This window comes from Ovis aries, chromosome 2, assembly GCF_016772045.2.
Source record: "Ovis aries strain OAR_USU_Benz2616 breed Rambouillet chromosome 2, ARS-UI_Ramb_v3.0, whole genome shotgun sequence".
In the NCBI taxonomy this organism is placed as follows: Eukaryota; Metazoa; Chordata; class Mammalia; order Artiodactyla; family Bovidae; genus Ovis; species Ovis aries.
Genome location: NC_056055.1, coordinates 163,102,996 through 163,128,696, shown reverse-complemented (window position 1 = coordinate 163,128,696; position 25,701 = coordinate 163,102,996). Strand labels below are relative to the sequence as shown.

The 25,701-nt window shown below is 36.2% G+C and overlaps 1 non-coding gene across 1 annotated transcript; it reads left to right on the top strand.

Annotated features, from left to right (window-relative positions):
* The first annotated feature begins 22,012 nt into the window (after positions 1–22,012).
* TRNAS-GGA (transfer RNA serine (anticodon GGA)) lies at positions 22,013–22,084 on the top strand. Its single transcript has one exon. It is a non-coding gene; the product is annotated as a tRNA-Ser (tRNA).
* The last annotated feature ends 3,617 nt before the right edge of the window (positions 22,085–25,701 follow it).

The window sequence follows — 25,701 nt, the reverse complement described above, 5'->3', positions numbered from 1 at the left end:
TCATGTCTATTTGTGACAGTTATCAGTTGTTATAAATATATATACATATATGCTTATACTTCACATGCTTTACATCAATACATCATCATTAGAAGTTAGGCAATACCCTTCATATTCTATAGATTAGAAAACTTAGGCTTAGAAAGATCAATACTGCTATTAAATAGTGAAACTAATATTAAAATCTAGGTTTTCTAACTCAGTAACATGGGATCTCAATCTTATTGTTCTCCTCTAGGATATTTTATTAAATGCTGCTGTGATTTTCTACAAATATTAATTATACCTATTCAGTAAGTGAAAATATGAGTCAACTTAGTTTACTTCAGCTGTTTTCATGGCAAGAGCCAAGAAATAAATGACTGTACAATCTTTTTTTTAGGTATCATGATCTGCCTTAATTCATGAGTAGAAAATAATAAAGAAAAATTAGATCTTTTTTACACTTGAGGCCATCCACCAGTTCACAGTCTATAAAAATGATGCTAAACTCTGTGAAATATTGTAGCACTGAAGTCACTGTTATTAAATTCCCAGATTCCAAGATTTCATTTGGCATTTCCCCAAGGTATTTACCCAAAGCTTCATTTTTGACTTCATGAGATCTGCCAGAGTTGTGGGTCACATAGAACATGACCATCCTCTTAAAACTCTGTGTCAAAGAATTGTGTCTACCATTGTGGAAGGGTACTTCTTTAATAGGAAATGTCACTATTCCGTTGACAATCTCATGCTATATAAACATTAAGTAACACTTACCAAAATCCAGTATGTACTGTACTATTTCCATATTCTGGCACTGTATACATTTGTCTATGCTTTCAACTCAAAAGTTGAGCAATATTGCCTGCTGTAGTTTGGTGCCAGCAGAGATTTAAGCCATCCAAACAAGACTGTGTATTTGAACTGACAGAGAGTAAATGATTTGCATCTGGCATAACTGATGGTGGTGTCAAAACCTTGAAAGATAATTTATTGGTAAACATATTCCTCTGGATACCTAGCCACACATGCCCTATTTCCTATCAAGGGATGGAGCCAGATCATTGCCAGAACAACAAAAAATATTTTATAGAGATAATTCAAGAGATTATTTTTCTGTTACAGAAAACAGGGATGGAGAAACATGGTAGTTTCCCTCATTGATGAAACAAGATAATTTTTCAACCTTCATTGCAGATATTAAATTTCATATGAAATGCCTTTCTGTCAACTGTGGAGTTGATGAACTAGTAAGAAAAATCTCAAACAGCATGCTTAAAAAGTCTAATCTACAATTCCAATATGTAATCTGTGGGGAAAAAAAAAAACTTGAATCAAATCAGGACTAAAAAATGACAATGAAAGAATAGAGCTTTAAGGCCTTAAAACATATGCTTGAAATACACACACCTCTTGAGAGAAATAGCTGTAACTCTAGATACTGTGCTCAATTCATGATAAGCTTCCGAATCTAGCAATAGTTTTATGTTAGTAGCCCTTTGGGATATACAAGCTCAATGGAACCATATATTTTAATCTTTCTATTTCAGTTCTTAAGGAATTTACACATGTTCTCAATCTGATATTTGCAAATGGCATTTTCTTTAAATGATCGTAGAACCAATTGAATTAAACATTCCATTAAAGAATGAGTATATGACCTATATATAGGGAATCAATTTTGAAACAATTCAAATTAAATATATCATTCTTACTTTTAAAATACATGCATCATAATTTAATGTTTCTTTGACCATGTAGTTGACCTTATAGGATCTTGTGGCTTAATTTAAAAAAAAAAAGCAATTAAGCACCTCTTCTGGTTTAGGCTCTGTGCTAGGTAATAGACATGATTTAAAGATGATGAAGATATGCTTTCTTTCTCTATCTAGCTCATGGTCCAAACAGAACATATTAGAAATTTACTTTAAAGAGAATTATGATGGTTTAACATAATATTCAAATTGATAAGGGCAGAAATTCAGCCTGGGTCATTTCAAAGAATACTTCACTGTTAAGGTGAAGATCAAGATGATCATGATGGACTGAGCATTTGTATCCTTCCAAAATGTATATGTTGAACTTGAACATATGAAGATAGTCTATAATGTGACATTATTTTCAAGGATCACATGTGTACGACTGGAGTCAACTGGTTATCATGATGAAATTGAAAGCAATGATGAAGTAACCTTCTAATGTGGTTATAATTAGAGATGGCATCTATAAGGACATAATTAAGGTTAAGTGGAGCTTCCCTAGTATCTCAGATGGTAAAGAATCCGACTGCGATGAGGGAGACCTGGGTTCAGTCCCTGGGTTGGGAAGATCCCCTGGAGGAGGGCACGGCCATCCACTCCAGTATTCTTGCCTAGAGAATCCCCATGGACAGAAGAGCCTGGCAGGCTATAATCCATGGGGTCACAAAGAGTAGGGTACAACTGAGCATACAAGGTTAAATGAGATCACAAGCCTGGGGCCCTGATTCTATAGGATTAGTGCCCCTTTAGGAAAAAACACCAGAAATCTTGTCTGTCTGTTTTTTTCCTTTCTCTCTTTGGCACACAAAGAAGAGATCCTACAAGGACATGGTGAGATGGTGGCTGCCTACAAGTCAGAAGAAGAGGCCTCATATGAAACCAGACTTGCTGACACTTTCATCCTGACTTCTCAGCCTCCAGAAATACGGAATAAATGATTTTCTTTGTTTACACCAACTAACCTGTGGGATTTTGTTACAGCAACCAGAGTGGACTAAAATAATATGTCACATGCAATTCGAAGGATGAATCAAAATGTATCTCCACAGAGAGGATAACAAATGGAATTAGAAATCAGCAGGTGGGGAGAAGAAGCACATGGAGAATGGAGAAAAGATAAAGAATGAACTAAGGACCAGGAGCAGGCTGAGCAGAAGAGCCCTGGGAAACAAAGCAGGGCCACATACATATACTTAGAGGTAGAAAGTGTGGAACATCACATGTTTTATTTTCTGAGTTAAGGCAGGCAGGGTTAAATAGATGAAGAAAATTATAAAGGTTTGGTATATTTGCCATGAAGAAAGAAAACGTAAACTGAACACAAATCAATGATAGTTAAATGGCATTATTAAGATAGGCTGAGGTCACAAACAGGTTAATAAGGACCAAGTAGATTCTGGTAGTGGCAGGGGTAGTGGTGGTATTTTTCATGTGGAACAAAAGTATAGAAAGCAGAAGATTGGACTGGCCAGGTACGGAAGACAGGGCAGGGCAGCTGTGGCAGAACCAGGAAGTGGGATTGTTGACACAGCAGAAAGAGGACGGTTGTCTAACACAGTGACCTGGGGTAGTAGAGAAGAAAACTGAAGTAGAGAAAGGGAAAGTTTAGAGAGAGATTGGAAAAAAAAACATGAAAGCAGAAATTTGGATAAAGGGGGAAATGAGAGTTATTGTTTTATAGAACTAAGAGCCACAGAGCAATTATGAATAAGAATTTAACTTGATTACGGCAGAGACTATGAGCTCTTCATCACACCAGTTGCTTTTTCCTTTTGAATGTAATAGGGAAGAGCAAAATCTAACTCCATGTTGGGTCTGTTCCTTTCACCCTTACTTTTCATTGTTTCTATTAGTGTAATCACTGAAAGGATGCTATCTATAGCTGTGAGCGAATATAGTGGCCTGTCTTGAGGAACCTGTTGCTCTGTCTGAATGTTAAAGTTCCTTTGTTCAGCTTACAGGGAGACATTCTGACCCTGCCCACCTGTGAATAGCTTCAGAAAAGTCGAAATTACCACATCCCCTCCCCAAACCTGGCCAAGCCAAGAGATATTTTGCAAGAGTAACTGCCTTTTATTTTACTTCCTCACCTCCTCCCCCTCTCTGTTCTATAAAAGAAACTGGCATCCAGACCCCATAAGATGGTACCCCAGGGCCCTAGCCCACCTGCCATCTTCTCAGACTCCTGGCTTTCCAATTAAAATCGCCATTTCTTGCCTCAGTATCTCATCTCCTGATTATTGGATTATTGTGTGGCAAGCAGACCAAGCTTGGGTTCAGTAACGTGATTATGGTACACATGTTAATTATCATCTGGCCAGTGTAGTATGGTAAAGAATGATATAAGCAACATCCAAGAATGGCACACCCCTGTGATTCTCACGTTCTTTGCTTGGCCATGGTGACCTTGGAAACCATAGGTTGAAGACACAGTAGCACAAGCTGGAAGGAGCTTCAGAGCCACTTGAAGATTAGAAAACTTCTTTTGATCAATGTTTCTTTAATTAATACAGGAAGAAATGCATATTTGATATAGTCAATGGATTTCACTTGCAAATATCATAAGAATACTTTTCAATTTCCACAATAGAAATACTATAAGTTGATTTCACATGTACTCTAGTGACGCCATGACTAAACACAGCTCATCTGGGGATTGCTATCTATATGACACTTTCCTATAGATCTTTGGGAGATTTGAAAGAGGATAACTCTAGGATAACTGTGAACTGTTTAACCAGGTATAATGACAAATAAATACTTATAGATTTTTACTCAGAATGCACACACATCTTTCTAAAACAGTCTCCACCTTCCAGGCGTCCCTCCAAACCAGGATGGGAGCTAAATTGTGAGTGTAGAAGCAGGGACTCAGTGAGAAAGAAGTTCTGAGGAGAGATTTATTTACTTCAGCTCCACTACTAGCTGCTTCCAGGTAGAATTTCTCCCCTTTCTGCTCTCAGCACACCTTTGAGTGACATAAACAAAGCCACTGTGTTAAAAACAAACAAACAAACAAAAACTGCAATAGTCTCACAACCATCCTTCCTTTCAACCTCTTAAATGGTTTTCTAAGGGTATTTTACAGCTTGTTCTTCCAGATAAAAGGATAGACCTTTTTTTTTTTTTTTTTTTTTTAAAGCAGCCTCTAAAGCTCCATCCTTTCTCTTTTTCACTTAGGAGACAAAGAATGCTTGCTAATGGAGTGTCTTTGCATAAACAGAGGAGGAAGTGGTAAAGGGCCTTGTTTACTAACTTCAGAGGTGGTAAAAATAAGTTTTTACCTCTGCCTCTTCTCATCTTGCTAAACTCTATATTACTCTCTTTCCAACTTTCCAAATTCTCCTAAGGAAATGAGTGGGGTTGACCTTCAGCCAGAAGATTATTTGTGAACTTTGGGAGGAAGACAAATTCTGCTGACTAGGGGCCAACAGGCCAGAGCTGAAGATAGACAGTGTGCTTTGAAAAAACTGTGATTTAGAGCCCCTCAGATCCAAGTTAGTCACCTAGGTCTACTGTTTAAGAGCTGCTGCCTTAGACAAGCTAGTGTTCTTCCCTGAATTAACATCTGTCCTCTCTAGACTGTGTAAAAATAATACCCCTTTCACTTATTTACTGTAAGAATTAAAGTTCAAAAACATCGTGTGCGGAGCCTAATAAGGAACTTACTGAAAAGGGAACAACTTTATTAGCTAATCAACAGATATTTAAGCACCCTAGTCTAGGTGACATCAGTTTCTTTAAGTTAGCAGGAAAGTGTTAGGGAAACAGAGTGATGGGATATGGATATTCTCTGTACTATCTTCATGACTTTTCAGTAAATCTAAATATAATCCCCTGTGCAGTGGCTCAATGGTAAAGAATACAACTGTCAATGCAGGAGGCATGGGTTCATCCTTGGTCCAGGATATCCCACATGCCATGGTGTAACTAAGCCCATGCACCTCAACTATTGAGCCTGTGCTCTAAAGGCTGGGAACCGCAACTACTGGAGGGCTCATGTTCTAGAGCCTGTGCTCTGCAACAACAGACGCCATCGCAATAAGAAGTCTGCACACCACACTAACAGTAGTCCCCTGCTCAGAACAAGAGAAAATCCCATGCAGCAACGAGGACCCAGCACAGCCAAAATATAAATAAATAAAATTAAATATATACCCTCCAATGCATAATAATATATTTGTTGTCCATGCAGTTTGCCAAAATCACTTACTGCTAAATGTGGAAACTGAAGTTAATATTTTGTTAAGACTTAAGCACAATGCCTCACAGTCAGGCCCAGACAAGCTGGAAACAACCTGTTCGGGTGATGGTAGGGGGAGGTATAGGGGGAAATCTCTAGAATTTACTACCGATCCATCATTCTTTTATCTGAAACTTTTCTGACCAGAGGACCAGACGTGTTTTGAATCTCAGAGTTTTTCAAATTTTAGAATGGAATTGCAAAGCATTCTCTATACAGTCTGGAGCAGTACCTTGCAATTGACCATATTAGTGATTCTGCAGTGAAATTATGAGTATTCAGGTAAATGAGTTAAAGAAAATAAATAGCCTCACTTTAGATCAGGTCAGTATCTACTATCAAATGGGCATTTATTTCAGTTTTCAGAGATTTTAGGACTTGGGTTTCTTAGATAACAATAATGGGTATATTTACTAAGAAAAATCCCTAATTTACCACTAGCCAAACTTTGCTTCTGTCTGCACCCAGTGCCCCCCATACAATTTCTTATCAGGCAAGTGCCTTTCACCTTGGCAGCAGCACAGAAATGTCCTCAATTATGAATTTTTATAAAGGAAAACATGAAACACGGAAACAAAAGTGGTTCTTTGTGCCATTATGACACTTTTGTGCCTTTTGTCTTTCTGGGATTAATTACCCATCTCCCTCCCTTGCATCTCCTTTCTAAATGTGTCACAGATGTAGTCAACCTTCTCTTGCTATAATGAAGAGGGAAAACAAATATACAAAAAAAGGTCGCTATATTTTTCTGAAATTAGACTTTCATTGGAGATCATTTTATTTCCTTAATCATTAAAAAACAATGCTTCCTATTCTCAATTTTTTTCTTTCTTTGATTTTTGATCTCTCGGTTAAAATTGGTGAGCCAAATGAATATTTCAATTTGAATAATTTTAAAATGTTTGATTCCTGCCTTCTTTAGAGATAAAATTAATTTTGAAATAGTATTATTGAAACCAGGCATTCTTTCTAAACTAAGAATTCCATATGTTTTTAGTTGCTGCCTATGACATTTCCACAATCAGAATAAATTGTGTTTCCAGAGTAATGTAATAGATAGAAGTGCTGAATAAATCTCGTGCAGTTGAGATGACAAAATTAACATGCTGATGACATTTTAATGTTTCAGTATAATCAAGGGGGCATGGATCATGCCTCCACCAGTTCTAATATAATTCTATTCTTTAATCTTTTTCCAAGACAAAATAAAATATAGATAGATTTCAGAAAGTATATAAGCAGAGTGTGCTTCAGTCTTCAGGCAAGCTGTTTAGGATGCATCTGAAATGCTATTTAGATTCAGCTTTGCCAGTAGATATTTTACCAAAGCAATTGAGTTATATATAAAAATCCTGGATTGAGGACAAATATTTTGTTGTTCTCTTTCTGAAGGTTGCTGTTGATGCTTCTGCTACAATTGCTGTTTTATAATTTGGCAGAAAATTTGCTGATTTAAACAGCAAAATCAATATATTGTTATTGGATCCAACAAAAAACTGCTATGCACCTAATCTCACAAAAATATGTAAACAAATAAACAAATTCATACATAAACTTCTTAGATTCAAAATAAGAAAAAACGAGAACTGGTAATTGTAAAAATATGAAAAACACTTTTTTCTAACAGCGTAATGTAAAAACTGTTGCTCGTGTTCAACTCTTTGTGTCCTCATGAAGTGCCAGGCTCCTCTGTCCATGAAATTCTCTAATACAGTAGCAAGAATACTGGAGTGGGTAGCCATTCCCGTCTCCAGGGGATGTTCCTGACCCAGGGAGTGAACACAGGTCTCCTGCATTGCAGGCAGATTCTTTACCATCTGAACCACCAGGGAACTTAACTCTTAAAGTTCATTTTATACCTGGAGGAAACAATAACCTGACTATGTAAGTGGGTTGAAGATCTGTGTTTAATGTTAAAAACTTGGATAGTCCTTGGCATTGAAGAGGAGAAGAAAAGACAAGGAGATGAAATAATGGTACTTCTTTCAGTACTTCTTTCCTCATCCTCTCCTGAAAAGGGTGGTGATGACAGGCTAAATGAGAACAATAAACAATGATGACCTTGCCCAGAATCAGGTGTAGATAGAAATGGATGACACAAGATAAGTGGTTGTTTGGACACTCATTGTGTTCACCATAAAACAAAGAATGAAGAGTTATTGCTAAATAGTAGGTTTCAATCAAATACTTGATTGCAAACCTCTTTATTTTTCAGGCAAAATCTCATTCAGAGACATATATTAAACTGATAAGAGAAGAACCGCCTGAGCGGAGCAGGGGCATATCGGTTGTCCCTGTGTTTCCCTAGAGGACAATATGGCACTTGCCCCTACAGATTCACCTACAAGCATGGAGGAGGCACATTACCCCAAGATTATCACTCCAATGTATTTTTCTATTTCAGTCACTGCAACAAACTGATCTCTCTGAGACATTTATTGAAGTGCATACAATTTTTTAGTACTTCCACTTTTCTTGCTTCTACCTCAATTCAGAGGATGACCAAAAAGCCACTATGCCAGGCCTGTGATCAGCTTGTTTTCCATGTGTTTTCTGTGTCAGAGTGGATTATTTCAGCTGCAGCTAAAATAAATCCTACTCAGAGTGGTTTTAGTAATAAGGATATTGATTATTCCTGCCCTCACATTAGAGTATGTACAAGCAGGACAGGTAGAATGGCTTATAGATGTCATCAGTAGACTTAATTATCCCATTTCTCTGGCTTATTATCTCATGACTACTTTTCCTTAGTGGTCCTAAAATGGCTGACAAAAGTAATTGGGGCTTCTCTAGTTCAGTTAAAAATATTGCAATTGGGGCTTTTCTCCCTTTAGCAAGGAAGAAAAAAAGAAAGAGAAAGGAGGACAGGACAAAGGAGGAGGAGACACAAGGGAGGGAGAGAGAGCGGAGGAAGAAAAAAAGGAGGAGTAAGAAGAAGAAGAAAAGAAGAGATGAAGGAGGAAAAGAAGGCAGGAAGAGAGGGAGGGAGGAAGGGAGAGAACCAGTCTCCAGTGATGGAATACAAATCTTACTTAGCCTCATTACCCCAATCTTAGAACAATTAACAACTGGCAAGAGAAGACCAGAGTCAACTGGCTGAGGGAGAGGAAACGGGCATTTTGTGAGAATATCTGTGATTCTATCCTCTCTGAAGTCTGGCCCAACCGAAGTCTGTTCCACAACCTAAATCTGGTGGTCTAATAGAATAATTCATGCTCAACTACCAAGATAAGTACTCAGGCTGAACACTAAAACTGATCAACAGCTCTGGGAGCAAAGACTGGGTTAACATGGCTTTTCTTTTTTTTTTTTTTTTTCCTGTCTCAGGGGGCTTATGAAAGTTTATTAATCGTCATTCAAAACAGTGTGCTTTAAATGTCACACACAAGGAATCCAAGTATGCAATGTACAATTGTATTCATTTCTCTCACTCTTTCTCTCTCTCTCTGTGTCTCTTTCCTCTGAGATACCTTGAAAGAATGAGTGCATTCATACTTTGAACTTCACAGTAAAGAGCTGAAAATTTTCCAGAATGTATGGTTTTGCACTAATAACTTAGCACCTATCCCAGGCATCTACAAAAGAACTCCAAGCTGCTAGCTGCTTTAGAAGATTGATGGCTCTAAAAACTTGACATAAGCTAAGATCTGAGGTCCTTTGGTGGTCAAGTGATGTCTCCCTTCCAATCTTGCTTATTGAATTTGAAAACTCCATAGCTTTATCTGTTAGAGAAGCTGCCAAATAAGAGAACTGTTACAGAAATGAGTTAAAAGAAAATAATGAAAAAATTAAAATAAAGATACATGTAAGCTAATTTTCAGTTCAGTTGAATTCAGTCATTCAGTCGTGTCTGACTCTTTGCGACCCCATGAATCGCAGCACTTCAGGCCTCCCTGTCCATCACCATTTCCCGGAGTTCACATTTTTAGTTCAACACTTTGACAAAAACTGCATATACTTTTACTGAAAAACTGGGCTAGGGTCTGCTTTATAAAATTTTTAACCTCAGATTACTTCAAACTGCTGTTGCAATCTACTTTAATTTCACTAAGAGAAAAGAAGTAATTCAAAGCAATTTGAGATTGTTTCCATAATAATGGTACCACTGTTCACCTTTTTTTTTTTCATTAAAAAGTGAGTTATAGTGCATTTCTGCTCTTAGGGTCAACTCAAGTAGAATTTGTGGTAGGGACAGAATTTCTTATGGTTACTGCAATTCTATAGGGCACTTTCACATATACTCCCAAACTGTTTAACACTCCCACTGCATAAAACCATATAGATCTCTGGTATTTCTCAAGCTTCTGTGTCCCATAAAATCAATTTATGTGTGTATGCTTTCTACTACCTGATAGTTTAGGGATTAATTATAAACAATTTTAAAATAATAATTTATAAACTTGGTAACATAAGGCCAAGGTAATACATGGCTCTTCTGATAAAATATAAGGCCTAGTCAAAACAAAATGCAGAAATTCCTGGATGGCTGTCCCACAATAATATTTTACAATAGATCTGTTAGAGACATTTTGGTAGGAGAGTGAAAAAATATTTCAATAGACACATTCCTTAAATTATGCCACTTAAGCACTTGTCTACAGTGTCTACATATTAGTCTAGTTTACAAAATAAGATTTCAAGATTATTGCCTTCAGTTCATTTGTAGATCTCTTATCCAGAAAGCATTTCGAATACTGGAGGGAGTATTCAATTGGGGGATCTCTTTAGTCTCATACTGGATACAAGATTTTGGCCAAAGTACTTGAAAATTTTAAGCTGTTTCCTTGTAAATGGAATTAATGATCCCAGGAAGGTCTTACTGTGTGAATTAAGCAAGACTGTAAGTAGAAAAATCAAATAGAAACATGCCTAAAGGGACAAACAGGTAAGAGCATGTAAAGAAATTTGAGTTGTGGTTTCAATCAGGAAAGAGATATTAGACACATACTGGGATATTCAGAGAAGGGTTTATGTGGAACCCAACCACAATGATCTTTGCCTCACAGTATTCTTGTGCTCGTGCAGTTAGCTCTCATACTGAGCAGATGTATTATTCATTGAATCTAACATGATACTGTAGAAATCGCAGTGTAACTTCTGAGACTAGGTCATGGGACACTGTGTCTTACATCTTGCTTCTTTTGGATTATTCCCTCTGGGGAAATCAGCTGCCATGGTGAGAGGATACTCAGGCCAACTTATGGAGAGTTCCATGTGGCAAGGATCTGAGATCTCTTGACAACAACCAGCATAAAGTTGCTAGCCATTTGAGTGAGACATTTTGGAAAAAGATCTTCCAGATCTAGTCAGGCCTTTGGATGACTACAGTCCCTGCAAATACCATGACTGAAAGCTCACAAGAGCCCTCGAACAAGGACTACTGGTCAAGAATTGTGGAGAGTCTAAGATTTTACCCTAATTGCCAGTTAACATATCAGCCTTCCTCATTTTCATGGATATTTGCAGTTGCAGAAGACTCAATATTCCTGAGTCAGAAACAGAGCCTTATTATTAAGAGCAGGAACAATAATCACAGTATTAGTATTTTCTTCGGTTTGAATATTAATACCCATAAAGCAATGTGAACAAATCCAGGTGGTATCTGCATATAAGAGGACTGCATTACCTGGCAGGAATATGAATTTAGGAAAAGACTATTTTATTATGGGCAGTAAGGATGTCTATTCTTTGCTTAAATGATGAAGAATATTTGTCTTCCAAGGCAGGTAACTCTACAAATGTACTTGAAAAGAGAGCTCAGAGTAAAGGCAATAGTGACTTTCTCTCAATAAAACAGAAATATGAGGGAACCACAGAAAACTGTCTTTCAAATCTACCCAGCTAAACTACTCCTGAACCTAACCATAGAAACTGTGAAACAAAAACTTGTTTATTACTATCCTAAGCTTAGAAATTTAGAGATATTTTGTTACATGTTAAGAGATAAAAAATATAATTGGTTTACAGAAGAGGTAAAACAATTGAATATCAGTAATTATCAAGTAATAACTAACTGTTAAGTGTAAGCTGGAATCAAGATAACACTTATGGGAGAAAGAAAAGAAGAACTAAAGAGCCTCTTGATGAAAGTGAAAGAGGAGAATGAAATAGCTGGCTTAAAATTCAACATTCAGAAAACTAAGATCATGGTATCTGGTCCCATCAGTTCATGGCAAATAGATGGGGAAACAATGGGAACAGTGACAGGCTTTATTTTGGGGGACTCCAAAATCACTGCAGATGGTAACTGCAGCCATGAAATTTTAAAATGCTTGTTCCTTGGAAGAAAAGTTATATCCAACTTAGACAGCATATTAAAAAGCAGAGACATTGCCAACAAAGGTTCGTCTAGGCAAAGCAATGGTTTTCCCAGTAGTTATGTATGGATGTGAGAGTTGGACTGTAAAGAAAGATGAGCACTGAAGAATTGATGCTTTTGAACTGTGATGTTGAAGAAGACCCTTGAGAGTCCCTTGGACAGCAAGGAGATCCAACACAGCTGTTACATGGTTATTCTGTTGGACATGCAGGAATTTGAGAAGATTCATTGAAGGAAGGAAGTGGAGGGAGGCACTTGAACCACAAGAAAAATGAGTAAGCAACCGCATGGAGACACTGTCTAGATGAGCAGGTGAAAGCCTTCCTGCTTAAACTCATGGTAGTCAAGCTCACAACACTTGCCCACCTTGGGTTTTCCTGGGGGTCAGAGCTAAATATGGAGATAGATTCTCTGAACCCAAATTTTTAACTAAGTTTCAAATCTTCTCCCTAGCCACAACTTGTAGATAATTAATACTCTTTTGCATGTTGTAACTGGATGCCAGCACCTGATATTAACTTGCAGTATAGGTAAAGTGCTTTGTATGTCATCACTCAGACCATAAAATAAAGTGAAATACTGGAATCCTATTTACAAAAATACCATCAGTCAACTATAAAAGTCATTATAAGCAATCAATGACTTTGCATGAGTTCTAGGAATTCAACCACACTGAATTTTTAACTTGTGTTTAAATTTAATCTAGACTTACCTGTATCTACAATTCATACTCAGGTTCAATAGGGTTGATAGATTCATTAAATCTACCAAAATTCACTAAATTTTTATAAGATACACTAAGACTTATTTACAAAATAGAAGCCATGCAATTCTCTATGAAACAAATGAATGGTTTTATAATTCTGGCCAGCAATTTAGAAAATATAGAACTCCATCCATGAAAAGGATATAATACTTTTAATGTAAAATAGGCTTCAATAAAAAGACTATTAGATTAAAAGTTTACTTAATTGAAGTTTCTGTCTTTTCTTTTTTGTATGTATTTGACTTTAAGTGTATTGACCATTTTTTGTGCTTATTGTTTTGCTTATTGTTGTGCTTATTGTAAGCCTTCTAGAAAGTTTGTATCACTATAGAGTCCAACTAAAAGTTTACTTAATTGATGTTTTTGTCTTTTCTTTTTCGTATGTATTTGATTTTAAGTGTATTGACCATTAAACAATAAGCACAAAAAATGGTCAATACACTTAAAGTCAAATACATACAAAAAAGAAAAGACAGAAACTTCAATTAAGTAAACTTTTAGTTGGACTCTATAGTGATACAAACTTTCTAGAAGGCTCTTTGGTGCTGTGCACTAATTTCTTAAAAGATTATTTAATTTGAAGTAAAACTTCATTGATAGAAATTTATTTTAAGGAAATAATCAGAGACCTGAGAAAATATTTATACAGAAAGATGCATGTCAAAGAATTATTTTATATTAGCAAAAATATTTGGAAACATCTCAAAGACCAGTTAAAAATGATGTATCATATTCTCATACACCCATAATTCTGAATAACATTTACCCACTAAAATGAGATATTCAAACAGATTTTTATAATTTGGGGATGTCCTTACAACACAATAATGAAGTCAAAATAGAAACAAAATTGTATGCAATGTGATTGTAAGTAGAGTAATTATTTATGTATATATGACTGAAAGGAAATATGCCAAACTATAAATATTAATTAGAACAGGATATCAATGTTGAGAAGGATTATAAGTGTACTTACTGTATTTCCCAGTCTTTCTAGTAATTATAAATATTAACTTTTAAAATGTCCTTTTTCCTTATTTAAAAGTCCACATGAGCAAATATTGTCCAAGTAAATAACATAAGTACACAGAATAATACCTTCTGCATACTGTCAAAACAACATTCTCCTACCCTACTATTAATAAACAGTTTTTATAACAGAAATTATTATATACTTTTAATGACTATTTCTAAAAGTCATCAATCATATCTGTGACTTTTCACCATACCAAAGAATACATACATTGAATTCAGGCCAAGTGATTACTAAGTTGTGTTTAGAATAATAGTTCATGTCAGGTAACTAACATTTTAGAATGAAAATTCAGGAAATTCAAAGTGATAGCTTTCACTATAATTGTAACAACTTGGCATTTTCCATCCTGTGAGTATATTGGCCCTTCAGGTCCAGCTTAAACAAAAGCTGAAGAATGTATAATTATCAAAGGGAAGGGTCTGTAGGCAGCACCCTGGGAGAGAGAAGGAAGATAAACATGTTTATCTTAGACAATTTCTCCGTACATCTTTGTTTCTTTGATGAAATGATAGAAAGATGTTTTTATTTTATATTACAAATGCAATAAAATATGAAGATTGTAGAAACTTTGACTTTCTGTTTAATAATCTTGTTGTTTTTCAGTTGCTAAGTTGTGTCCAACTCTTTAAGACCCCATGAACTGTAGCGTGCCAGGCTTCCCTGTTCTCTATCTCTTGGAGCTTGCTAAAACTCATGTCCATTGAGTGAGTCAGTGATGCCATCCAACTCCTCATCCTCTGTCGCTTCCTTCTCCTCTTACTAATCTTAGCTTTTATAAATCTCTAAACACTAGTCATGGTAAACTTTTCATAATACTCAACGAAAAACTATTTGAAAGTGTTCATATCAATTATCTGAGGAATATTTCCTATTTTGTATATTTGATCTACTCATAACACAAAACATAGTTTGAACAACTCTTACTGAATTGTTTCAATAGATTCTTAACTGATGTCTCATTCCTTGCTGTGTTTCTTTTCCACGTTGACTTCAAGATTACTTGCTGAAAAATAAAAGCAAAAATAAAACAAACATGAATTATGTTTTCCTTACCCTCAAACTTCCTTAATTATGACATTCAAATTTCCTCTTCAGCTGAGCTCTTTCCCATTTTCTGTACATGCCATGAATATCCCTACCTCCACAAGTTTATATCTGCTCTCCATTTATATCCCCCCTGGAACTGGCAGGGCTCTGGCTATACTTTCAGTGTCAGTCACACTTTGCTCATTTTACCATATTTTCGACTCCTCATTCTGTTTTGCCCTTTAGATTGCAGGCAGTTAAGAAAGGTACTTTTTGGGCTTCCCTGGTGGCTCAGAGGTTAAAGTGCCTGCCTCCAATGCAGGAGACCCGAGTTTGATCCCTGGGTCGGGAAGACCCCCTGGAGAAGGAAATGGTAACCCACTCCAGTATTCTTGCTTGGAAAATCTCATGGACGGAGAAGCCTGGTAGGCTACAGTCCATGGGGTCGCAAAGAGTCGGACGCGACTTCACTTTCACTTTCAAGATACTTTTTATTCAGTTATTTATATTGCAGGATTTTCCATAGTGTTTTTTTATTAATTGCTGAATGTACAAAGGGCCAGCTGTTACCAAACTCAAACATCTAAAACTATTTCAAATGTGTGTGTTGATCACCACCTGTATGATGCTCCATGTTTCTAGATTCCAGAGTGTCACTTTCCCTTGTATCACTGGTACTAAAGTGGTATTTATGATGCTACTGTCTTTTCCCATAAGATTATGATTCTAGCACCTTCTAACTATGATGCTAGATACTCTAAATATGACTTTATAAAACTACATTAACTCATGGACATTTAAAAAATAATTTCTATGTACTAATTCTTTCAAAGTTGGACTAAAAGAATTGAAAGATAATCATTCTTCATAAATCTCTCTTTTATTTATTTATTTATTTATTTTTACAGATAATTACTGTGCAACACCTACATTCCAGGCATTGTGCTAGGCACCCAGGACATAGTGATTGACAAGGCACATGCAGTCTTGTGGTGGGCCTCTCAGCCATGAGAGAAAGACTTACAGAAAAACTTTACTTCTCATTCATGCAACTATGCTAACTTCTAGGAAGAAGCAGACTCTCTTATGGGTAGGTTTACTTGAAAAATCTACCAAATTGGGGTAGTTAAGACTATGCCAAAGCCTTTGACAGTGTGGATCACAATAATCTGTAGAAAATTCTGAAAGAGATGGGAATACCAGACCACCTGATCGGCCTCTTGAGAAACCTACATGGAGGTCAGGAAGCAACAGTTAGAACTGGACATGGAACAACAGACTGGTTCCAAATAGGAAAAGGAGGACGTCAAGGCTGTATATTGTCACCCTGCTTATTTAACTTCTCTGCAGAGTACATCATGAGAACCACTGGACTGGAAGAAACGCAAGCTGGAATCAAGATTGCCGGGAGAAATATCAATAACCTCAGATATGCAGATGACACCACCCTTATGGCAGAAAGTGAAGAGGAACTAAAAAGTCTCCTGATGAAAGTGAAAGAGGAGAGTGAAAAAGTTGGCTTAAAGATCAACATTCAGAAAACGAAGATCATGGCATCTGGTCCCATCACTTCATGGGAAATAGATGGGGAAACAGTAGAAACAGTGGCAGACTTTATTTTTGGGGGCTCCAAAATCAGTTCAGATGGTGACTGCAGCCATGAAATTAAAAGATGCTTACTCCTTGGAAGAAAACTTATGACCAACCTAGATAGCATATTGAAAAGCAGAGACATTACTTTGCCAACAAAGGTCCGTCTAGTCAAAGCTACGGTTTATCCAATGGTCATGTATGGATGTGAGAGTTGGACTGTGAAGAAGGCTGAGCACCTAACAATTGATGGTTTTGAACTGTGGTGTTGGAGAAGACTCTTGAGAGTCCCTTGGACTGCAAGGAGACTCAACCAGGCCATTCTGAAGGAGATCAGTCCTGGGATTTCTTTGAAAGGAATGACGCTAAAGCTGAAACTCCAGTACTTTGGCCACCTCATGCGAAGAGTTGACTCATTGGAAAAGACACTGATGCTGGAAGGGATTGGGGGCAGAAGAGGGGACGACAGAGGATGAGATGGCTGGATGGCGTCACTGACTCAATGGACGTGAGTCTGAGTGAACTCTGGGAGTTGGTGATGGACAGAGAGGCCTGGCGTGCCGTGATTCATGGGGTCGCAAAGAATCAGACACGACTGAGCGACTGAACTTAACTGAACTGAAGAAATGCCTTCAGAGAAAGCTCACATTTAAGCTGAGATTTACAGGATGAACAGTAATCAATGCAATAAAAATCAAGCAGGAACTATTCCAGCGAGAAAGAACAAAAGCCCCAAGGCCTTTGTAGCAGAATGTGCAAAGGCCCGAAGGTTGGAAAAGACACCAAGAAAGAAAAAATGGCTGATATGGTTAGAATACAAAGAGGGAAAAGGATTTATCCAAGGAAAATACCTCCCTGGGAGTTACTCTATTACTGCTATTACTGAAGAAGGATGGATGCAGTAAAAACCAAGAGGAATAGCCTAGTGACTGATTTCAGCTGACTTCCACTTCCTTAGCATGATAAATGAGAACTGAGACTTCAGATAGGACATCTCCACATTTCCATATGCTTGACTAATTCTGTGCCAAGTTACTAGACAAGAAGTGGATGGGGATAGCTTTCAGATATAAATCTTCCATCTTGATTAAAAAACCTTATTAATAGATACTTTACAAAGCACCCATAGCAATGGACTTAGAATCGTTCATTTGAAATTTCAAATTATTTTCATAAAAAATGGAAGCAGTAGAAAGAAATAAAACTGGAAAGTCAGAGAATTATAAGAGAACCTTAAAAGAGAAGAAGTGCTGCAAAATTTAAAATCCAAGGAAATATTAGCCACCATGGAAATAAGAATGTAACTAAGGCAAACTAAATTTGATTAAAGGATATTTTTTTTCCTCAATGTGCTTCCTAGTAATCATTTATTTCTGTCACTTTAAAAAAATAAACTCCAGAGTTGTTCATCTTTAAAAGTTATAAGTATACTAAAATTGGTTTTGCAAAAATGCATGATGGGAAAGGCTTCAAAGATATATAAAAAATGTGCATCATTAAAAGATCTCACCAATACAGAATGTCCTGTTGAAAAGTGAAAGTAGAAGTCATTCAGTTGTGTCCGATTCTTTGTGACACCAAGGACTATACTGTCCCTGGTATTCTTCAGGCCAGAATACTGGAGTGGGTAGCCTTTCCCTTATCTAGGGGATCTTCCCAATCCAGGGATCAAACCCAGGTCTCTCGCAATACAGTTGGATTCTTTACCAGCTGAGCCACAAGGGAAGCCCAAGAATACTGGTGTGGGTAGCCTATCCCTTCTCCAGATGATCTTCCCAAACCAGGAACTGAACTGGGGTCTCCTGCATTGCAGGTGGATTCTTTACCAAATGAGTTATCATAAAACTCATAAAATATACTGTTTACATATAGAAAGGATGCTTTTTCAAACATGTAATTGCTTTTCCATTGAAGTTCCCTTTGATAAATAATTATCCACTTAGTTATCTTTAAAGCACAAACAAAAATCTTAAAGCCATAAATTTTCCTATATTATATAAACATTAACATGTTTGAGGACTCATTCTTTAATTCATTATTTTGATCCTTTCTAGATAGAATATCCTTTTTAAGAAAGAAAATATAGTCAAGGCTAATAATACTGGCTCTCTATTTTTAAAATGTTAATCTTGCGAAGTGTTACTGCAACATCATTGACTTTACATCATTTATATCAATATTATACATGTATATTTGTTGGGTTATATAAAAGTTACAGATCAGTGAACACCCAAATTGATAACAAGTATCCTTCTCCTGTGTGAAGAGGGCTGAGAGAGTATGGAGACACTGTGCTCTAGAAAAAATCTCCTGTAATATCCTTAAGCTTGCCTGCAACTCCAAGCATATTTGGATAAATCAGGGTCCAGTCACCCAGATGGGAATTCAGGTTACATTCTACTGGAACACCTCATTAATAACTATGAACTGAGCAACCAGCAATACAGTTATTTGATTTTTGTTCACCTCTCTTTCTGTAAGACTTTGTTAGTGTTCCTACACATATAAAACTTGAAATACACAGGAAAGGCCAGGGAAATTCACATATGATGAAAAGTGACGAGAAAGGGGAAAGCCAAAGCGAAAAAGGGAGGAATGGAAGGAGCAATGGGATGAATAAATTATGGCTAGAAAGACAATGACAAAATATAGCCATGAGGAAGATAAGGAAATGAAGACAGGAAAGTGTGGGGAAATGAAATATAGCTGTTGAATCAGAAGTTCAATTAAATGTATTTCAATGAATAGTCTTCCATTGTCTTCTAGCTCCAAATCAGTCAAATTCACAATAATTTAACTGAAGGAGGGAGGTAATATGGGGCTTAATAAAGTTTTACATATTTTGACCATAATATCACTTTCTAAGGCAGCATCTAAGCAAGTGATATTACATTTATAATACTCAGAAATAATATTGATACAATTCAAATTCACATATATTATTTAAAATGCACTATAGTTTTTTTTGAAAAAAATGATGGCTATAATAGAAATATTCAAGATAATTCATATTTCCACACTTCAGCCTTCTTTCTCAGAGTCCTTCTCCCTATGCTAAATTATAATATATTGAACCTTTTTATAACATTTGTATCTAGAGATCTATTTGTCCCTTCAAGTTACATTTAAAAAAAAAATAGTTTAAGAGAAGATTGTATCCCAAGTTTTAAGATTAGAGTCCAGGTTTTAGCTAAAGTAATAATTCCAGAGTTCTTTCATATGAATAAAATTCTTTCCACCTAAGTTGAAATGGGTCGGTATTTAGACAAAGTAAAACAAAAACAGGATCAGACTAAAAAGGTGGACTTCAGCTTCTCACAATATTTTCTGACTACACTCTGAGGGATGCGTCTCTAGCACTACTACATAAATTTAAAAGACAATGTGGGATATACTTTATTTTTGGTGCAAGAACTCCTAAGAAAATCAGAAACAAGTTACTACTTGCTACATGGTGATAAGTATGTGAGTCAAGTTCAGCATCCTCTTAGCTTCCACCCACCCTCATCAACTTCAGATGCAAGTACCACTGCCAAAGTCCCTTCATGGCTGCTATTATGTGTTCCCTATAATTTAATATCTTTTGTGCACTGGTTAGGCACTGCTTAACACAAATATCTATACATAGTCTAGGGAACGGACCCCAGAATTCAGGGTCAAGCTGCTAATACTACTAAGTACTGCTAATCACTCTGAATATAAAGGTCTGAATTCTGGATTCTAAACCATTGCCAGAATAAAGTTATTCTGGGAACAAGTCTCAGAGATAGTCTAATATCACTGCACTGTGGTTGTATGAATAGTTCTGAAGTCGACAGTAGTCACATACTTTCGATTTCCTTTTCAAAATTATGTATAAAATTCAATATATATTGTTCATATATGTGCATATACATTTATGAATATTTATAATACAGTATATATTTAAAATCGCTTCTGAAAGCGAGATGACCTTGCTGTTGCAGGATACAGCTTTCCTGCAATTCATATATATTAAATCATTATAAATGACTTCTGTTCTAGGATAGGGTACACTTTGTTTTGTAACATTTATTGCTAATTTCATTCTTCATATCCCACTCATTAAATATCATTTGTAGCATAAAACACTAGGTGTTTTAGGGAATATAAAGCAACCTCTTTTTATCTTCAAATTCAGCATAAAGTAATTGGGTAAATAAGACGTATGTAAGCTATTTCAGCTATAGTATATATTCATTCATCCAATAACATTTATTTAGTTATAACTCTCCTTTGTATGTGATTAGATGCTAAGGACAAATATAGAGAAAGGTAATATTTACTAAATCTTACTGTGAATGTGTTTTATATGAATTCATTTACCTATTCCTTACAAACACGCTATGAGACTGGTAAAATTTTATATTGTCTTTTTTTTTTTTTTTTTTTTTAGATCAGAAAATAAGGCATACAATGGTGAAATGCCTAGGTCTGAATCCCCTAGGCAGTAAATAGTGAAGCTGGGTTTCAAACTCAGGAAGTCTTTTCCAAAATCTATACCTTTAGTGACTATTCTTCCCCCTCACCCCCAAATACAAGTTAAGAGGGGACAATAATTGGCCTTCAAATTTATGACCTAGTTGGAATTCTGTATCTGCAAATCTAAATAAAGCTACACCTACTTAAGGTAGGAAGTAAACAGTTTCAGAATAGCATAAACACAACTGAATTAGAGAGTGATGTACAGCAGGGGTCCCCAACCTCTAGGATCTAATGTCTGATGATCTAAGGTGTAGCTGATGGAGTCCTAATAGAAATAAAGTGCACAATAAATGTAATGTGCTTGTATGTGTGCTTGCACAGTTGTGTCCGACTCTTTGCGACCCCCAAAGACTGTAGACTGCCAGGCTCCTCTGTCTATGGAATTTTCCAGGCAAGAATATTGGAGTGCATTTCCATTTCCTCCCCCAGGGTCTCTTCCCAACCCAAGGACTGAACCTGCGTCTCGTGTCTCCTGCATTAGCAGGTGGATTCTTTACCAACTGTCCCACCTGGGAAACTTGTAATGCACCTGAATCATCCCCAAACCCTCCCCTCATTGAGCCCAGTCTGTATAAAGATTGTCTTCCATGAAACTGGTCCCTGGTGCCAAAAATGTTGGGAACCACTGATGCATAGTATAGCTGGCCCGTGGATTTCTTCAGAACTTGATAAAAAACTATTTCTGGGATTAAAACTTGAATTTAGAAGGAAACACCTAAATGCCTAATCTGAGAGGGCAAAACTGTCCCAAAAGTCAAATAAAGGGACACTATGGCCTAGAAGGGCTTCCCTGGTGGCTCAGAGGTTAAAGCGTCTGCCTGGAATGCAGGAGACCCGGGTTCGATCCCTGGGTCGGGAAGATCCCCTGGAGAAGGAAATGGCAACCCACTCCAGTACTCCTTTCTGGAGAATCCCATGGAGGGAGGAGCCTGGTGGGCTACAATCCATGGGGTTGCAAAAAGTCGGACACAACTGAGCGAATTCACTTCACTTCACTTCATGGCCTAGAAGCCATCCCGCACACCCAACAGAACCAGCTGGACTTGTACCTACTGGTAGGGCAAAATTCCTGGGCTGAAAATGAATACTTATGCCCACTAAATTAACTGAATCCACTATCCCTTGCTCACTAGCCTTCTAAGCTGTTGATTTTACTGGCAAAGTTTGTCACAATTCAAGGACATAATCATTAGAGAGCTATAAATGGATAAATCATGAAAGACTTAGTAACATTCTAAACTTGGTATCTTCAGCAAAGCATTTAATTTTGATTTATTAATAGAGTCATTGCATGTTAATTGAACAGTACTTTTAGGTATATACAAGATATGACTTAATTATATGTCACTTAAAATACTTATATTGAGGACACACATTAATGGTTTCACTATTGGCTTATAGCAGGTATTATTAATGCATCCTGGGACCAAGGCCATTTACAGAGACAACTGTTTGTGTAAAGTTCCAGTGCAGAAAAGGAGCTATGATATGATCTGAGATCATTTAATGTTCCTCTTCCCTCAATAAGTCAAGGGTTCAGTCTTATGTTTGTGAATCTCCCCTCTTTCTCTAGCCTCCTATAATTCTTATATAGTATAACTTTATTTTATAATTAAGTGTTTCATGTACTTTGAGAAATTTTCATCTACTACCTTTAACACAGAAAAACAAATACCAGATCTTAACGATTCACTCATTTATGACTTGGAAAAGGAAGTTATAGATTTCTGGTATAGCCAGGAAGAAGCCAGTCTCCGGTAGGGTAGCTAAGCAGTCGAATTTTCCTTTTTAAATCCAGGACTCAAACTGAAATTCTCCCCAATTGTAGTTTGTTATAATTTACAGCTATTAAAAATCATATTGCAAAGTAATATTTGACAAAAAGTAGGCTTTATACATATATATGTATTACATTTTACTGAGAATCTATATACATATATATGAAAAAATTACCAAAAACTTTTATGCCACATATTAACAATTATTATATTTTCATGTCACAATTACTAGTGACTTTTATCCCAGCTTGGTCCTTTGGTATTTTAAAAGATTTTGTTTTGAGTATGAAGTATACTTTTATTTCACTGAAATATTATTCTCAAAGACCTATTAGCTTGTTATCATTTATCTGCATTATTTGTTATGTATTATACATACAATTACTGAGTTGCAATCTCTGACTTATTTATTCCTTCAGACCATCCTCCACCAGTCTGAAGGAATAAATAAGCTAGTATCAAGGTGCTCTTAGCAGAGTTTTTCTAATTACAGACTTGAATCCATCAGTTTAGTGGTCAGAACTATATGAAAATGGTCAAAATTGATCAGAAAAAAGAAATTAGTATGTATCCTGTATTAAGAAAGTATTTTTGTGAAACTTTTTCCTACTTTACATGTAAAATATGTTGGTATGGGTGGTAAGATGTATTTCTTACTACGGGACCAGATAAGGAAAGTTTGAAAACTACTGTGCTAAACCTATGAAAACAGAGAGAGAAACAGAAGAAGGATGAAAACAAGTTGCTGCAGAGTTCACCTAAGCACAAAGTGGCAGTATCATGTGTTACTGTCCAGTGGTTATCTTGCTCATGCTACCATAGGGCCATTGTATAAAGCAAAGAACATCAGCTAGCTACACTAGGTGTACCCCGTATTTCAGAACTTTTATCCTTGTCAATCAACAGCATTCCCTAATGTGGCAAATATGGAGTGCTTTAGAAGAAAAATAAGGAAAATATAATGATTTACATAATTAACTTGATTATTTTAATAAACATTGTTTTAGTATCTATACAAAACTATGATACCAAAACCATACACTTTCCCTCCATTAGTATCAATTAGTAATATAGTCTTTTCTCAATTATTTCATTGCCTACCATGCATGTATCTAAAATTAAAATCCAGTATGCTATGCCATTCTCATTAAATGCCTTACATCTAATCTGCTGCACTTGAGCTAGTGAAGGATATTGTTTTGGAAAGGTAATTAGCAATATTATTTCCTACAACATTCTATCTGCTATAATAGAGAGTTTTAGAAGAAACCAGCAAATATCCTAATTGAACTATTTATTTGACATAAGCATTTGCACTGATACTGTTAATTACTGTCGACTTTAACTGGTCAATTAAAACTGTAAAAAGGATGGCCAGTGTGAAAGTAGTGTTTTTAAAATGTTGTCTCCTCATCATTTAACTCCAATAACTTAATAGTATCACTTTCACCAAGTGAATCAAATGCTTCCAAATGCACGTATCTTTCTTAAAATATATTAAAAAAAAGTAATAGTCTGTGTCATATGGTGACAAGTACAGTTCAAAGTGCTATTATCACTGTTCTCATGGTGATAATTAATCCTTTAGTCATTATCATAATGAGAACCCATGTTCAGAAAATGCTGATTGAAAAATTCAGATATCAAATACAAGTCATTCATTGCCTATCAGCCAAATTGATTCTTACACTATGGCAGATTAGCACAGAGCCTTCTAAATAATTTATCTAGCCTACTCCAAACTTTTCTAGCCTTCTTATGTTTCACTTCATGATTTTTTAAAAGGCCTGTTCTAACATGAAGTACCAGCATTACAACTTTTATTTCTTAATCTGTGATAGAACTTTCATCCTAATCAGAATCATTTCCTGATTTTGTTTTTAATATGGTCTGTACTTCATTTCTTAACTGAAATAATTGGAATAAGTTTGTAACTATCTATGGTCAATTAAGTCTAAAAACTTTCCATTTTTTAAGTATAACTTTGTCAACTTGAAAAGAACTAGTAGTCATTTTCACATTGCCCAATGAAAACCACAAGCAAAGCCAATATTTCAAAGGAATCTAAACTTGACTTTATCTAGAAGGATACAGGTACGGAATAAGACTCTGTTTTATCCCAATGTGCAAAAACTCTAAGCATCAAACATTATTAAGTGTGAAATAGTTTTAAATGGATGCTTTCTGATTTTTAGGGCCTGCTGGACATTTCCACAAGGATGTTGTATAATAGCCTGAGGATACACTCAAGTGTCCCAGTTACATCCTAACCCTGTTTGCCTTCGTATTTCATTTCTCCCCAAAGTTTTCAATTTCAAAACCTGAGTGTTATATTGAAATCCATTTTTGCCCTTGGCAATCATACCCAATTGGCATGCCCAAGACCATACACACACATGCACACACACACAGATACAGTAATCAGGTTACACTATGGCATTCCTTGACCCTTGTTCCTAAGATTCCAGTGTGTCATGGGCAGAATAAGAATAAGAAACAGACGGTGTGGATTCGGAGTGCAGCACTGATAAGACTAAAATATGGGTGGCTTAGGGCAAGGGGTGGGTTCACAAAAAATTTTCAGATTTTTCAAAGGAAATTTATATAACTTTAACCATACAAGTACTAGTATACCAACAGGACCATTCTAAAAAGAAAAGAAAAAGGAAAAGAAAAAATAAGGTGAAAAAATAAAAGA